At 24.1% G+C, this 16,442-nt stretch overlaps 3 pseudogenes; 2 read left to right on the top strand and 1 right to left on the bottom strand.

Moving 5' to 3' along the window:
- Positions 1 to 2,668: 2,668 nt before the first annotated feature.
- LOC143175618 (NADH-ubiquinone oxidoreductase chain 4 pseudogene) lies at positions 2,669 to 3,286 on the bottom strand (annotated as a pseudogene).
- Positions 3,287 to 4,872: 1,586 nt separating this feature from the next.
- Positions 4,873 to 5,981, top strand: LOC143175619 (cytochrome b pseudogene; annotated as a pseudogene).
- A 9,219-nt stretch (positions 5,982 to 15,200) lies between these two features.
- LOC116434456 (U2 spliceosomal RNA) lies at positions 15,201 to 15,381 on the top strand (annotated as a pseudogene).
- The last annotated feature ends 1,061 nt before the right edge of the window (positions 15,382 to 16,442 follow it).

Here is a 16,442-nt window from a genome sequence, read left to right as displayed (position 1 = left end):
AATTTACAATTAAAATTTAATTTATATAATATTTTTTATTTTAATAATAATATTATTTTTAATTTTTATTCCAAAATTTTTATCAATAAAAATAAATAAAGACCGAGAAAAAATTAAACCATTTGAATGCGGATTCGCCCAATTAACATCCCCACAATTACCATTTTCTATTCAATTTTTTTAAATTACTTTAATATTTCTAATTTTTGACATAGAAATTATCTTAATCTTACCTATTATTAATTCACTAAATAACTTACAAAATTCAACAATTTTAATGTTTTTAATATTTATTATAATTCTTTTTATAAGATTATGATACGAATGAACATTTAATTATTTAATATGAATTTAAAAAAATTATATATATATAAAGTAAAATAATACAAATTAATTTCGACTTAATTATTTGGATAAACTTATTCCTATATATATAAAATTAGGATATTAGTTAATAAATTAATATATAACATTAAAATTGCAATTTAAAATAATTTTATAATATATCTTAATTAATTGAAACCAAAATAGAGATAAATTAATGTTAATAATTTAAATGAATACAAAATATTCCAATTAATGAAATAATAAACTATGAACTTCTAATTCATTTCAAAATGACATAAATCATTTATATTTCTAAATTTATATAGTTTATTAAAAACATTATATTTTCAGTATAAAAAAGTTTATTACTTAAAAATTTATAAATATTTAAAAATTTAACAATTATAATTATATTTTCAATATCATACTCTAAATTTAAGCTATTTAAATATAATAAAATTTGTATAAATAAAAAAAATATAAAAATAATTAAATAATAAAATAATATATTTACAACACCAATATTTTCTTTATAAATTTTAATTAAAATACCATTTTTAATTATAAAATTAATTAAAAATTTTAAATTTATTATAAAAACTTTATCTACAGATTTATCAAATATAACCTCAAAATTAAATATTTTATTAATAAATCAAATATACAAAATTTTTAATAAATATTCTGAATAAAATGTACTTAAAATAAAATTAAATACCTCAAAATATTCTTTTTTTAAAAAAATTAAACTTTTCAAAATAAAATCTTAAAGACAAAAAATATATAAATAATAAAATATATTTATCATTTAATGTTATCTTAAAATTTTCATAAATAAATATATTATAAAAATATTTACCATAAAAAATTCTAAAAAAACTCATAAAAAAAAGAATAACTTATATATTTTAATCCTCCTTCACATATATATATATATATATAAAATAATTAACATAATAAATTAATACCCAATTTAATAAACGAATACTATAACTTATCGTAAATATAATTGAAATATATAACATAATTATAATAAAATTAAGTAACTTAAAATTATAAAATATCTCCATAATTAAATCCTTAGAAAAAAAACCAGTAATAAAGGGAAATCCACATAAATTTAAAATTGATAAAATAAATATTAATCTTTTTAAAGGATTAACATAATAATTTCCCCCAAAAAAACGTAAATCTTGTATACCTAAATTTATATGAATAAATCTTCCAACACTTAAAAACATTGTAGACTTAAATAAAGCATGACAAATTAAATGAAAAAATCCTAAATCAATATTACCTAACAATAAAATCCTTATTATAAAACTTAATTGACTTAAAGTTGATAAAGCAATAATCTTTTTAAAATTTAGTTCAAAATTTGCTATTAATCCAGACGTAAATATTGTAAAACTAAAAATTAATAATATAACAATATTCATAAAATTTAAATCTATAAATATTTTATTATAACGAATTAATAAATAAACACCTGCAGTTACTAAAGTGGAAGAATGAACTAAAGAAGAAACAGGTGTAGGTGCAGTTATAGCTGCTGGTAACCAAAAAGAAAATGGAAACTGTGCACTTTTTGTTAATATTATAATTGACATAAATAATAAAATTAATTTATAATCCTGATAAAAAAAAACATTTCAAGAACCAAAAAATGACAATATACAAACAATTAAAATTAAAGCTACATCCCCTAATCGATTACAACAAATAGTTAATATACCAGAATTATAAGAATTTTTATTTTGATAATAAATTACTAAACAATAAGAAATTAACCCCAACCCATCTCAACCTAAAATAATACCAATTATTCTAGGTCTTAAAATTATTAAACATATAGAAATTCTAAAAATAAAAACTAACAATTTAAAACGTTCAATATATAAATCTTCTTCTATATATTCAACACTATATAATATAACAATTCCAGTAATTAAAATAACTGTACGTAAATATATTATAGATATAAAATCAATATAAATAACAAATCTAAATTTTATAGAATTCATTTCAACAATTGTTCATTCCATAAAATAAATAATTTTAAATAAATATAAATAAAATCCGAAAAAAAAGAAAAGAAAAATATAAATAAAAAATAAACCATAAATCTTATAATAATAATTAAAAGTAAACATTACATCTTTGAAATCACAATTCAATATTTTTTTTAAACTACTTAAATTTAATAAAATCAAATTATAAAAATATTGATAAATTAAAAATAAATAAATTTAAAGGGATTCAATGAGATAAAACAATTAAATAATCTATTAAACTATATTTATTAATTTTACAAAAATTAAATTCACCATGTTGTGTATACCTAAATAAATTTAATGAATAAAAAAATCTTTAAAGATATTAAAATTATTAAAATAAATAAATTTAAAAAATTTCAATTAACTAAACTTCTAATTAAAAAAATTTCACTAATTAAATTTAATGATAATGGAGCAGATAAATTTGATTTACATAATAAAAATCATATTAAAGACATTCTAGGATATAAATTTATTAATCCTTTATTTATTAATATTAATCGTCTATTTCTTGATAAATAACATAAATTTACTAAAAAAAATAACCCTGATGAACATAAGCCATGAGAAATTATTATTATATATCTCCCTTTAATTCCACTATTTATTAATGTTATCATTTCCCTTAATGTTAACCCTATATGAACAACTGAAGAATAAGCTACTAAAATTTTCATATCAATTTGACGTATACATAAAATACTAATTAATATTGATCCAAAAATTCTAAAATATATAATAATTTCATTAAATTCAATAAAATTTTTTATAAATATTAACATAAACCGAATTTAACCATAAATTCCTAATTTTAATAAAATCCCTGCTAAAATTATTGACCCAATAACAGGAGCTTCAACATGAGCTCTTAATAACCAAGAATGAAATATAAATATAGGAATCTTAACAAAAAATGTATATATAAAAAATAAAAATATAAATATATTCAAATACTTAATTTTTAATATTTCAAAATAATATATCATTAAAATATTATAAAAATAACATAAATCCAAAATAAAAATTAAAAAAGGTAAAGAAAGAAATATTGTATAAAATAATAAATAAAATGAAGCTAATCCTCGTATTTCACCTAAACCTCATTTTATAATAATAAAAAATATAAGAACTAATCTAATTTCAAATATAAAATAAAATATTAATAATTTTATTGAAGTAAATACAAAAATTAAAGAAATTAATAATATTAATATTAATATTTTAAAATAAAAAAAATCATTATTTTTAACATAAAAAAAAATAAAAATTAAACTAAAAATTACAAATGTTAATGATAATAATATGTAAGAATATAAATTCATTCTAAATATTTCATTAATTATTCCATTTTCTACAAATTGATTAAAACAAAAAAATGGAATTACACAAAATAATAATATTAATATTCCTAATAAATGCTTATTATTAAAAAAAATTAATAAAATTATTATAAAAATTATATAAATTATCATATTAAATTTAATACTTTTACACTTTGATTCCTAAATAAAAAAATTATTCTAATTATTAATCCTAATCCAATTATACTTTCACAAACTCCTATAATTAAAATAATTAAAAATAATCAATCATTTAAATCCAAATTTAATAATATTAAAACTAAATGTAAAATTAAAATTAATAAAAACTCTAAACAAATTAAAATTAATAAAAATCTCTTAAATCTTAATATCATTAATAAAATAATTACAAATAATAATAATATATAATTAAATTCACTTATAATTTAAAAAAAAAATAATCTATTAAATAAATTTATTTAACAAATTTCAAAAAAATTATTTTAAAATAATATCTTTAACTCCCAAAATTAAAATTTTTTTAAAACTATTTCTTGATAAAATTAAATTAAGCTATATAATTTAAATACATAAAATATTAATTTTGTAAATTAAAATTAGAACTTTATTCTTATAGCTAATAAACCTATTTATTAAAATTATCATTTTTAAAATCATTATATTAATATGAATAAAATTATATAATATTTCAGAAAATAATTTCTCTCCAATAAATCTTATATTAATATTAATTTATTATACTGTAACTTTAATAATAATAAATTATACCTTTTTACCAAAAAAATCTTTATACTTAATAATAATTTTTATCACAATCATTAGAAGAATACTAATTATATTTATATACTTTGTTAGATTAATAAATAACTTATTTTATAAAAAAAATAAGATAAATAATTACTTTATCTTCATAAATTTTATATTTTTATTATTTTTTATCATAAATTTATACTTAAACAAAAATAAAATAATAATTAATTCAATTAACAAAAAATATTAATATTTATAAAATCTATGAATATCCTTATAATTTAATCACTTTTTATTTAATAAATTTATTATTATTAATTTTAATTTTAACAGTAAAAATTTCCACAATTAACAAAACAAATTTATCATTACGAAAAATCAAAAATTAATATTTATGAAAAAAAAAAATTTTTCATATGTTAATTAATCTTAATCCATTAACAAAAATACTTAATATATCATTAATTAATTTACCAACACCCATAAGTATTAATTATTTATGAAATCTAGGATCAATTTTAGGTTTATTCCTAATAATTCAAATCATTTCAGGATTATTCTTATCTTTTCATTACTGCCCTAACATTAATCTAGCTTTTGATAGAACTATCCATATTATAAAAAATATTAATCTTGGGTGATTTATACGATTAACTCACATACATGGAGCCTCATTCTTTTTTATATCAATATTTATTCATATCGCTCGAGGAATTTATTATTTTTCATTTACACTTACAAAAGTATGATTAATTGGAATTATTATTCTATTATTATCTATAGCAACAGCATTCTTAGGATATGTATTACCTTGAGGACAAATATCTTTTTGAGGAGCAACCGTAATTACTAATTTACTATCAGCTATCCCATATTTAGGAGAAATAATAGTTCAATGAATTTGAGGAGGATTTTCAATTAATAATGCTACTCTAAATCGATTCTATTCATTTCATTTTATTTTACCAATAATTATTTTATTAATAGCAATTCTACATTTATTGTTCTTACATTTAAGATTTTCTCATAATTCAATAGGCTTAAGAAGAAAACTTTACATATTATCTTTTAATCCTTATTTTATTATTAAAGATTTATATGGTTATATAATTATTTTAATACTTTTTTTTCAATTACAATAAAATTTCCTTGTATACTAAGTGATCCTGATAATTTTATTTTTGCAAATCCTATAGTTACTCCTGAACATGTTAAACCTGAATGATATTTCTTATTTGCATACGCTATTCTTCGATCTATCCCAAATAAATTAGGCGGTGTAATTTTTCTATTATTATCAATTTTAATTTTAATTACATTAACAATATTAAATAAAACTAATATAAATTCATGTAAATATTATTATTTAAATAAAATAAATTTTTGATTATTTATTATATCATTTATTATATTAACATGACTAGGAAAACAATTAATTGAATATCCATATATTCAATTAACACAATTATTTTCAATTATCTATTTTTCCTACTTCTTTATTTCTCCAATTTTAAATTATTTTTGAGATAAACTTATTTATTATAACTAAGTTAATGAGCTTGAAATAAGCATATATTTTGAAAATATAATATAGATTTATTAAATCTATTAAATTTAAAAAATAATTATTAATAAAAATTCCTTAAATATAAAATTTAATAAAATATAATATAAAGAAATTAATAAAAATTTTTTTCAACATAAATCTATTAATTGATCATAACGAATTCGAGGACAAATTGAACGTATCAAAATAATAAAAAAAAAATGAATATTAACAAATAAACCAAAATTTCAACTTATTAAATCTAAACCAAAAAAAATTAATACTATAATAACTCTAACAAAAACAATTCTTAAATACTCAGATATAAAAATTAAAGTAAAGATACTTCTAAAATATTCAATATTAAAACCTGAAACTAACTCAGATTCACCTTCAATTAAATCAAAAGGTGAAGGATTTAATTCAACTAATATACTAATTAAAAATATTAAATAAGTAGGAAATATATATATAAATATATACATATAAAATTGATACTTTCAAAAATTATATAATGAAAAATCTTCAATTAATAAAATTAAAGAAAACAAAATTAAAAATAAACTAACTTCATAAGAAACTGATTGAGCAATAGATCGAATAGAACTTAATATTGAATAATTTGAATTAGAAATTCAACCTCTTAACATTACAGGATAAACAATTAAACCAATAATTATTAACATAAATAAAATTCCATAATCAATAAAAATTATATAACAATTTATTGGATAAATAAATCAAATTAATATAGAAAACAAAAATATTAAAATTGGTATAAACTTATAAATTAAAAACTTTCTTTTTATAACCAAAAACAACTCTTTACTCAATAATTTAATTGCATCTCTAAAAGGTTGAAAAAACCCTAAAAATCCAACTTTATTCGGACCTACCCGAAATTGAACTAAACGTAACAATTTACGTTCAAAGAATGTCAAAAAAGCTATTCTAACTAAATTGAAAATTAATAAAATAATAAATATAAAAAAATCTAAAATAATTATCTTAAATTCAAATAAAATTATTATCTATTATAATACTTATTCTTATAATATTCATAAATTCTAAATTTATAACACTTTTCTGTCAAGATAATTATTAATAAATTTAAATTATACTAAAAATAATATTTATATAAATTTAGTCCTTTTGTACAAAAATTTAAAATTAATTTAAAGATATAAACTGATCTGGCTTACACCGATCTGAACTGAAATCATGTAAAATTTAAAAAGTCGAACAGACTTAATATTTAAATATCTTCATTTAAATTTAATTTTAATTCAACATCGAGGTCATAAACATTTTTATAAATATGATCTTTCCAAAAATATTATGCTGTTATCCCTAAGGTAATTTTTTCTAATAATTCTTATAAACAATCTCAAAAATTTTACAATAATTACTGATAAAAATATTTTAAAGTTTATTAAATTTAAATATCCTCCCAATTAAATAATAAATCAATTAAATAAAAATTAAATTTTAAAAATATTTAATAAACTAAATTATAAAATTCTATAGGGTCTTCTCGTCCCTTAAAAAAAATTAAGCATTTTTACTTAAAATTTAAATTCATAATTTATACTTGAAACAGTTTATATTTCATTAACTGATTCATACAAGACCTTAATTAAAAGACAAATTATTATGCTACCTTTGCACAGTCATGAATACTGCAACTATTTAAAATCAAATTCATTGAGTAGAGCTCACCTTAAAATAAAATCAAAAAGAAATGTTTTTGTTAAACATTTGAATATAAATTTTGCCGAATTCTTTAAATATAAATAAATATAATATTTATTTTATTTTTAAATAAATTTAATTACTAATTTAATCATTATAAATAATTTCAATTAATTTTAAAATATTATTTTATAAAAAATTCATTAATAAAATTAAATTAATAATAAATAAAAATAAATTATAAAATATTTTATATTAATAACAAATTTTATGTTTATAAATTTATAAACTTTAATTTTAAAATTATAAAATAAATTTATAGATTATCCCATAAATTTTTTATATTCAATAAATTTTAAATTATATGTATACATATATATATATAATAACAATAATAAAAATTAATTTAAATATATGAATTAAATTCAATTCTAAAATAACTAGATATCTAAAATTTGAAAAAAATTTCATTTCTAAATAAATATTAATAAACATTTTGCTACATATAATATTATATTTATTTAGATCATTTTATTTTCGAGATTCATAAATTTATAAATATAAATTAAATAACCTTGATACAAAAGGTACAAAAATAAATTTTATTTTTATAAAATTAAAACATTTCTTTCACAATACTATTAAATAAAAAATAAATTTATTCAAAAATTTTACTAAAATAATATAAAATTAAATTACTTTAAAAAAAAAAATAAATATAACAAATATTATATATATATAAATTCTATTTAATAAAATTTTAAATTATAAAAATTAATCTTTTTATTGTAAATAAAAAATTTTTATTAAACTAAAATTTTAAATAAGTACATTTTCCAATACACTCACTTTGTTACGACTTATTTCAATTTTAATGAAATTGACGGGCGATTTGTACATTAAATAAAATAAATTCAAACAATAAAATTTTATTTATTTTACTTTTAAATCCAATTTTATAAAAATATTAAAATTTTAAATTCAAAAATTTAATTTAATGTAACTCATATAAATCTAAAAAAAAATACATTTTGATCTGAATTCTTATATTTAAAAAAAATATTTTTAAATTATAAAACTTAAATTTATAATCTTACTAAACGACAATACATAATCAATATCTTCAGTTTGTCTTAACGTGGATTATCAAATTAATCTACAACTTCCTCTAATTTAAAGATATTTAACCGCCAAATTTTTTAATTTTAATGATTAACATTTAATTATTAAATTATAATTTTCATATTCAATAATAGGGTATCTAATCCTAGTTTACTTTAAATATTTAATAAAAATAATATCTATAAAAATTTAATTAATTAAATTTGTATATTTCACCAATAAAAATTTAATAAAAACTAATTATCTAAACAAATTATTTAAAATTTAATTAAATCAATTTATAAATAAAGTTTAACCGCAGATGCTGGCACTTATTTATCCTTTATTTAAATTAAATTTCTAATTATAACATTAATTAATAAAAAAAATTAATTTCTAAAATAAAATTATTAAAACTATTAAAATTTTAATAAATAAAAATTTTATATAATAAATTAAATTAAATAATTAATTAAAATTTTAAAATCAATAACCTTTATTTTTCAATTAAAATTCATCTATAAAAAAATATCCACAATAAATTCTTTAAATTTAATTAAAATCTCCCTAACTCAAATTAAATCTATTCAATTTATTACTGATTAAATTTTTTCACTGGAAATTAAAACTACCGACTAAAATTCTTTTACTTTCAATAAACGTTATTCGGTAGAATTTTTACCTTACTTATCTAAAATATCTATAAATAAATATTTAATAAAAAAATAAATAATTTCTACATAAATTAATATTAAATTAATCAATTTTATATTTAATTAAATTAAATTATTATATAATTAATAAATAATTATAGACTATACATATAAATATTTAATATATATATATACAATATTACTTGTATATATATATTAAATATTAATATTTATATAAAGAAATAATTAATATATAATGTATACATATTTACATATAATTAAATATTTAAATTAAAATTATTATTTAATAAATAATTAAAACCTCCCTAAATATTTTACATTTATAAATATATAAATATTTAACATATATATAGATACATATATTTATATATATATATATTAAATATTTATATATATATATACACATATATATACAATAAATATAATAAAATAGTTTAATATAGTTATAATAGATTTATATAGTTTTATATAGTTATATGTAGTTTTAAATAGTTTTATATAGTTTTATATAGTTTTATTAGTTTTATATAGTTTTTCATAGTTTTATATAGTTTTATATAGTTTTATATAGTTTTATATAGTTTTGTATAGTTGCATATAGTTTTATATAGTTTTACATAGTTTTGTATAGTTTTATATAGTTTTATATAGTTTTATATAGTTTCATATAGTTTTATTAGTTTGACATAGTTTTATATACATTTATATAATTTTATATAGTTTTGCATAGTTTTATATAGTTTTACATAGTCTTATATAGATTTATATAGTTTTATATAGTTTTATATAGTTTTACATAGTTTTCCTTAGTTTTATGTAGATTTACATAGTTTTACATAGTTTTACATAGTTTTGTATAGTTTTATATTGTTTTATCAGGTTTGCATATTTTTATATACTTTTATATAGCTTCATATAATTTTATATAGTTTTCCTAAGTTTATATAGTTTTATATAGTTTTATATAGTTTTATATAGTTTTATATAGTTTTAGTAGTTTTATATAGTTTTGTATAGTTTTATATAGTTTTATATAGTTTTATATAGTTTTACATAGTTTTCCTTAGTTTTATGTAGATTTACATAGTTTTACATAGTTTTACATAGTTTTGTATAGTTTTATATTGTTTTATCAGGTTTGCATATTTTTATATACTTTTATATAGCTTCATATAATTTTATATAGTTTTCCTAAGTTTATATAGTTTTATATAGTTTCATATAGTTTTATATAGTTTTATATAGTCTTATATAGTCGTATATAGTTTTATATAGTATTATTAGTTTTTTATTGTTTTGTATTCTTTTAAATAGTCTTATATAGCTTTATATAGTTTTATATAGTTTTATATTGTTTTATTAGTTTTGTATAGTTTTATTTGTTTTATAGAGTTTTATATAGTTTTATATAGTTTTATATAGTTTTATATAGTTTTATATAGTATTATTAGTTTTTTATAGTTTTATATAGTTTTATATAGTTTTCTATAGTTTTATATAGTTTTATATAGTATTATTAGTTTTTTATAGTTTTATATAGTTTTAAATAGTTTTACATAGATTTATATAGTTTTATATAGTTTTATATAGTTTTGAATAGTTTCATATAGTTTATTGGTTTTACATAGTTTTATAGAGTTGTATATAGTTTTATATGGTTTTACGTTGTTTTATATAGTTTTATATAGTATTAATAGTTTTTTTTAGTTTTACACAGTTTTATATAGTTCTATATACTTTTATGTAGTTTATATACTTTACTAGCATAACAGACATACAGGTCGCTTCTCGGCCTTATGACTAAGATCAGAGTGTACTCGCATAACACAAATCCAGGTCGTTTCTCGACCTTATAACTAAGATCAAAGCGGACTCGAATAACCTTAATCTATCCCGCATTTGGGCCTTAAGCCTATGATCATTGTGTACTTGCATAAAACACATGCAGATCGCTGCTTGGCCTTACGGCAAAGATCAAAGTGTACTCGAATAACCGGATTCCTGGAGGCTTCTCGGCCGTACGGCTAAGTTCAAAGTGTACTCGAATAAACCACATTCAGATCGCTTCTCGGCCTTATGGCTATGATCAAAGTGAACTCGAATAACACAAATCCAGATCGCTTCTCGGCCGTTATGGCGAAGTTCAGAGTGTACTCGTATAACCCAAATCCAGATCGCTTGTCCTCCTTATAGCTAATATCAAAGGGTACCCGCATAACACACATCCAGATGGCTTCTCGGCCTAATGGCTAAGATCAAAGTGTACTCGAATAAACCAAATCCAGATCGCTTCTCGGCCTTACGGATAAGATCGAGGTGCACTCGCATAACACACATCCTGATCGCTTCTCGGCCGTATGGCTAAGATCAAAGTGTATTCGCATAACCCAAATTTATATCGCTTCTCACTCTTATGACTAAGATCAACATGTACTCGAATAACCCAAATCCAGAACGCTTCACGGCCTTATGGCTAAAATCAAAGTGTAATCGCATAACCCGAATCCAGTTCGCTTCTCTACCTTATGGCTAAGACCAGAATGTAGCCCTATAACACGCATCCAGATCGCATCTCGGCCTTATGTCTAAGATCAAAGTGCACACCCATAACACTAATCCACATCGCTTCTCGGCCTTACAGCTAAGATCATTGTGAACTCGCGTAATACACATCCACATCGCTTCTCGACCGTATGGCTAAGATCAAAGTGTACTCGCACAATACACATCCAGGTTGCTTCTCGGCCTGATGGCTAAGCTCAAAGTGTGCTCTAATAACCCAAATCCAGTTCGCTTCTGGGCCTTATGGATAAGATCAAAGTGTACATGCATAACACACATCCGGTTCGCTTCTCGGCCTTATGGCTAAGATCAAAGTGTAATCGCATAACACACATCCAGATCGCTTCTCGGCCTTATTGCTCAGATCAAAGTGTACTGGAATAAACCAAAACCAGAGCGCTGCTCGGCAGTATGGTTAAGATCAAAGTTTACTCGCATAGCACATATCCCGATCGCTTCTCAGCCTTATGTCTAAGATCAAAGTGGACTCGAATAACCCAAATGCAGATCGCTTCTCGGCCTTATGACTAAGATCAAAGTGTCCTCGCATAACGCAGATCCAGGTCGCTTCTCGGATTTATGGCTCAGATCAGAGTGTAATCGGAAAACACACATCCAGATCGCTTCTCGGCCTTGTGGTTAAGATCAAAGTGTAATCGCATAACACACATCCAGATCGCTTCTCGGCCCTATTGCTCAGATCAAAGTGTACTGGAATAAACCAAAACCAGAGCTCTGCTCGGCAGTATGGTTAAGATCAAAGTTTACTCGCATAGCACATATCCCGATCGCTTCTCAGCCGTATCGCTAAGATCAAAGTGTACCCGTATAACACAAATCCAGATTGCTTTTCGGCCTTATGCCTAAGACCAATGTGTACTCGCATAACAGAGATCCAGATCGCTTCTCGGCCTCATGGATAAGTTCGAAGTGTACTCGCATATCACACAACCAGATAGCATCTCGGCCTTATGGCTATGATCAAAGTGCATTTGTATAACACACACCCAGATCCCTTCTCGTCCTTATGGCTAAGATCAAAGTGTACTCGCACAAAACATATCCAGATCCCTACTCGGTCTTATGGCTAAGACCAAAGTATACCCGAATCACCCAAATCCGGATCGCTGCTCTGCCGTATGGCTAAGATCAAAGTGTACTCGCATAACACATATCCAGATCGCTTGTCGGCCTTATGCCTAAGATCAAAGTGTACTCGCTTAACACACATCCACTTCGCCTCTCGATCTTATGGCTAAGGTCAAAGTGTATTCGTATAACCCAAATCCAGATCGCTTCTCGACTGATGTCAAAGATGAAGCTGCAAAGGCATAACAGACATCTGGATCGCTTCTCGCCGTAATGGCTAAGTTCAAAGCGTACTCGCATAACAGACATTCTGATCGGTTCTCGGCCTTACGGCTAAGATCAAAGTGTACTCGCATAACACGCATCCATATCGCTTCTCGGCCTAATGGCTAAGATCAAAGTGTACTCGCACAATACACATCCAGGTTGCTTCTCGGCCTGATGGCTAAGCTCAAAGTGTACTCTAATAACCCAAATCCAGTTCGCTTCTGGGCCTTATGGATAAGATCAAAGTGTACATGCATACCGCACATTCAGATCGCTTCTCGGCATTATGGGTAAGGTCAAAGTGTACTCGAATAACCCAAATCCAGGTCGCTTGTAGACCTTATGGCTAAGATCAAAGTGTCCTCGCGTAACACACATTCAGATCGCGTCTCGGCCTTATGGGTAAGATCATAGGGAACTCGCATAACACCCATCCAGATCGCTTCTCGGCCTTATTGTTAAGATGAACATGTACTCGCGTAGCCCAAATCCTTCTCGCTTCTCGGCCGTATGGATAAGATCAAAGTGTATATAACTATTAATATTCTATCTATCTTACTCTGTTTATTTAGCTACTTATTTATTTAGTTATTAACTCATTTAATTATATTCTTTTCCTGGTTTTTATTTATCTATTTACTTAACCATTTCAAACATACTGACTAACGATATATTTATCTATTTAGTTACATATTTTTTTTCTTTTTTCTTTCATTCTACTTACATATTTATTTATTTATTTACACATTTATTTATTCACATATTTATTTATGTACATATTTATTCATCTACATATTTATTTATTTACGTATTTATTTACATATCTATTTATTTTTTCTTTCTGAACTAACTACGAGATTTGGTAACGGTTTCTTAATTAGTGATGTGACACTGGTTCTAATTATTCATCAATTTGGTACTCTTTGTTTTATTTTTCTTTAATTTTTTTATATTTCTGATTTTTTCATCCCAGTTTATTTATTTATCTATTTATGTATTTATTTATTATTTATTATTTATTTATTTATTTACTTGATTATTTTATCTATCTGACCTATTCATTTTAATCATTCTCTACCTCAACCGCCTACTCTAATTCTATACTAACCGCTTCTCTATAACTGCACTTCCGCGCATGCGCCCTAATTGAAATGCCAAATAGCCGCTACTGAGATGCTTGTAATCGTATTTATATTTATATATCTATTTATTTTATTTTATTTTTGTGCTGTTTTCTATGGCGAAGGCCTGGGCACAGTAGAGCCCGGATTCGACTAGGAACTACATATTATGTACATATTTAACCACTGAATTGTATATATTGAAAATTACCTTTAGCTATATATCTGCACTTATATTTATTTTGTCCATATTTATTTATGCTATGTATATTTGTTTATTTAATCTTCAATGTATATTCTCGCTTATTTTTGTTTGGTTATTTATTTTATCTATTTATTTATTTATTTATTTATGTATATTTATATATTTCTGTGCCTCTTCTTTTCTTGTTTATATTTATGTATGCTATGTATATTTGTTTATTTAATCTACGCTACTATTATTTATTTATTTATATAATTTATTCTAGTTTGGCTATTTATTCGATTAACTATCTACTTCCACTAATATATACATATTCAGACTCTTGCTAGATTCATATAAATGCTAAGGTGTTTATGAGATAAGAGCCACCGCAGATTGATATCTGAAAATAGCGACAGACGCTATAGAGTTATATCAACTATTTTGCCTTCGCCATAAAGGCGCTACTATGTATCCACCCCCAGCCAAACAATGTAAGGCTGGGGGAACATTCTTTGTGAATAAAGCGCTTTTTATCTGTTCTTATCAGCTTAATATCTGATACACTCCGCATCGCGGAGTCAGAAAATGAACCTGATCTTTGGAGTCAGGCGGATCGTTGGGGCTCGCTCCACTTCCACCGTGAGTCGGTCCGGCACTGCAGTGCCGCCAGAAACGGCTCAATTAGCGCTGCTAATTAGAGCTCTTATCTTTTTTCACCTTCTGGACCGACTCGGGACTCCAAAGAGTAAGCCCCTTAATATTCTGGCTCCGCGAAGTCCCGAAATCGCGGTAAATTCACCCGCCGCGGTACTACGCAACAGTGCGGGCCGAGTTGCGATCGGGCGTGTTCGCGGCAAGGTCTGTTCACGATCAGTGCTCGAGGTGTTGTGCGGTGAAGTGTGATAAAGTGCCTTCGCCACGGGACCGGATCGAGCCTGCGCGGGAGTACACCTGCGCCGCCCACCTGCGCGGGAGGATCACCTGCGCACCATCACCTGCGCCGCCCACCATCCTGCTTCCGTGGACAACCGAGGGAGAGGACGACCAGGGTCTACTGAGGGTCTAAGAGGGTCCTAGGACAACCAGCCCTCTACTTGGAGGCCAACAACCACCACAGGCCAACCCCATCAGCCCTGGTCTTCCTCTACGTGGGTCATCTAACACCCCTACGACCCACCAGGACTTGGCCATCGGCAACCCCGACGGGAAGGACGGCTCGCCTGATCCACGCCTACCACCGCTAGAACAGGAATCAGGAGCGAGGTGTTATTCCCCTCGGAGAGCGCTCCTGCATCGCTGGACTCCTGCGCCGAGTGAGTCTCTCTTCTCTTTCTATCCCCCCGGCAGTGAGGAGGGTAACGCAGCCGGTCTCCAGCCATCTGCGGTGCTCGAATCATCGTCGGTAGTCCTCTACCTTACCCCTACGCGTCCACCCACACCTTCGATCGCTCCCATCCGTTGAGGTGTGTCAACGGACCGGGACGCGTGAGGTCCGAGTCGAGTGGCGCCTCCACTTCCTTCTTTTCCCTTCAGTCACCGCCCGCGTGGAGGCTGACTCCACTCTCCCATTAGTGAGTGAACCTCAGGTCGGCCCGCTTGCGGTACAACCCCCGTGCAGTCCTCGGTGGAGTGGGCGATTCCGTCGCTCTTCCTCCATCGAGATCGCTGCACTCCTCCGTAACCGTCACCTGTTAGTATCCCTACCGACTGCCACGTCGGAGGATGTCATTTTTCCAGGCAGACTTCG

The sequence above is a fragment of the Nomia melanderi genome, unplaced genomic scaffold (assembly GCF_051020985.1).
Source record: "Nomia melanderi isolate GNS246 unplaced genomic scaffold, iyNomMela1 scaffold0142, whole genome shotgun sequence".
NCBI lineage: Eukaryota > Metazoa > Arthropoda > Insecta > Hymenoptera > Halictidae > Nomia > Nomia melanderi.
This window is presented reverse-complemented; position numbering and strand designations above follow the sequence as displayed.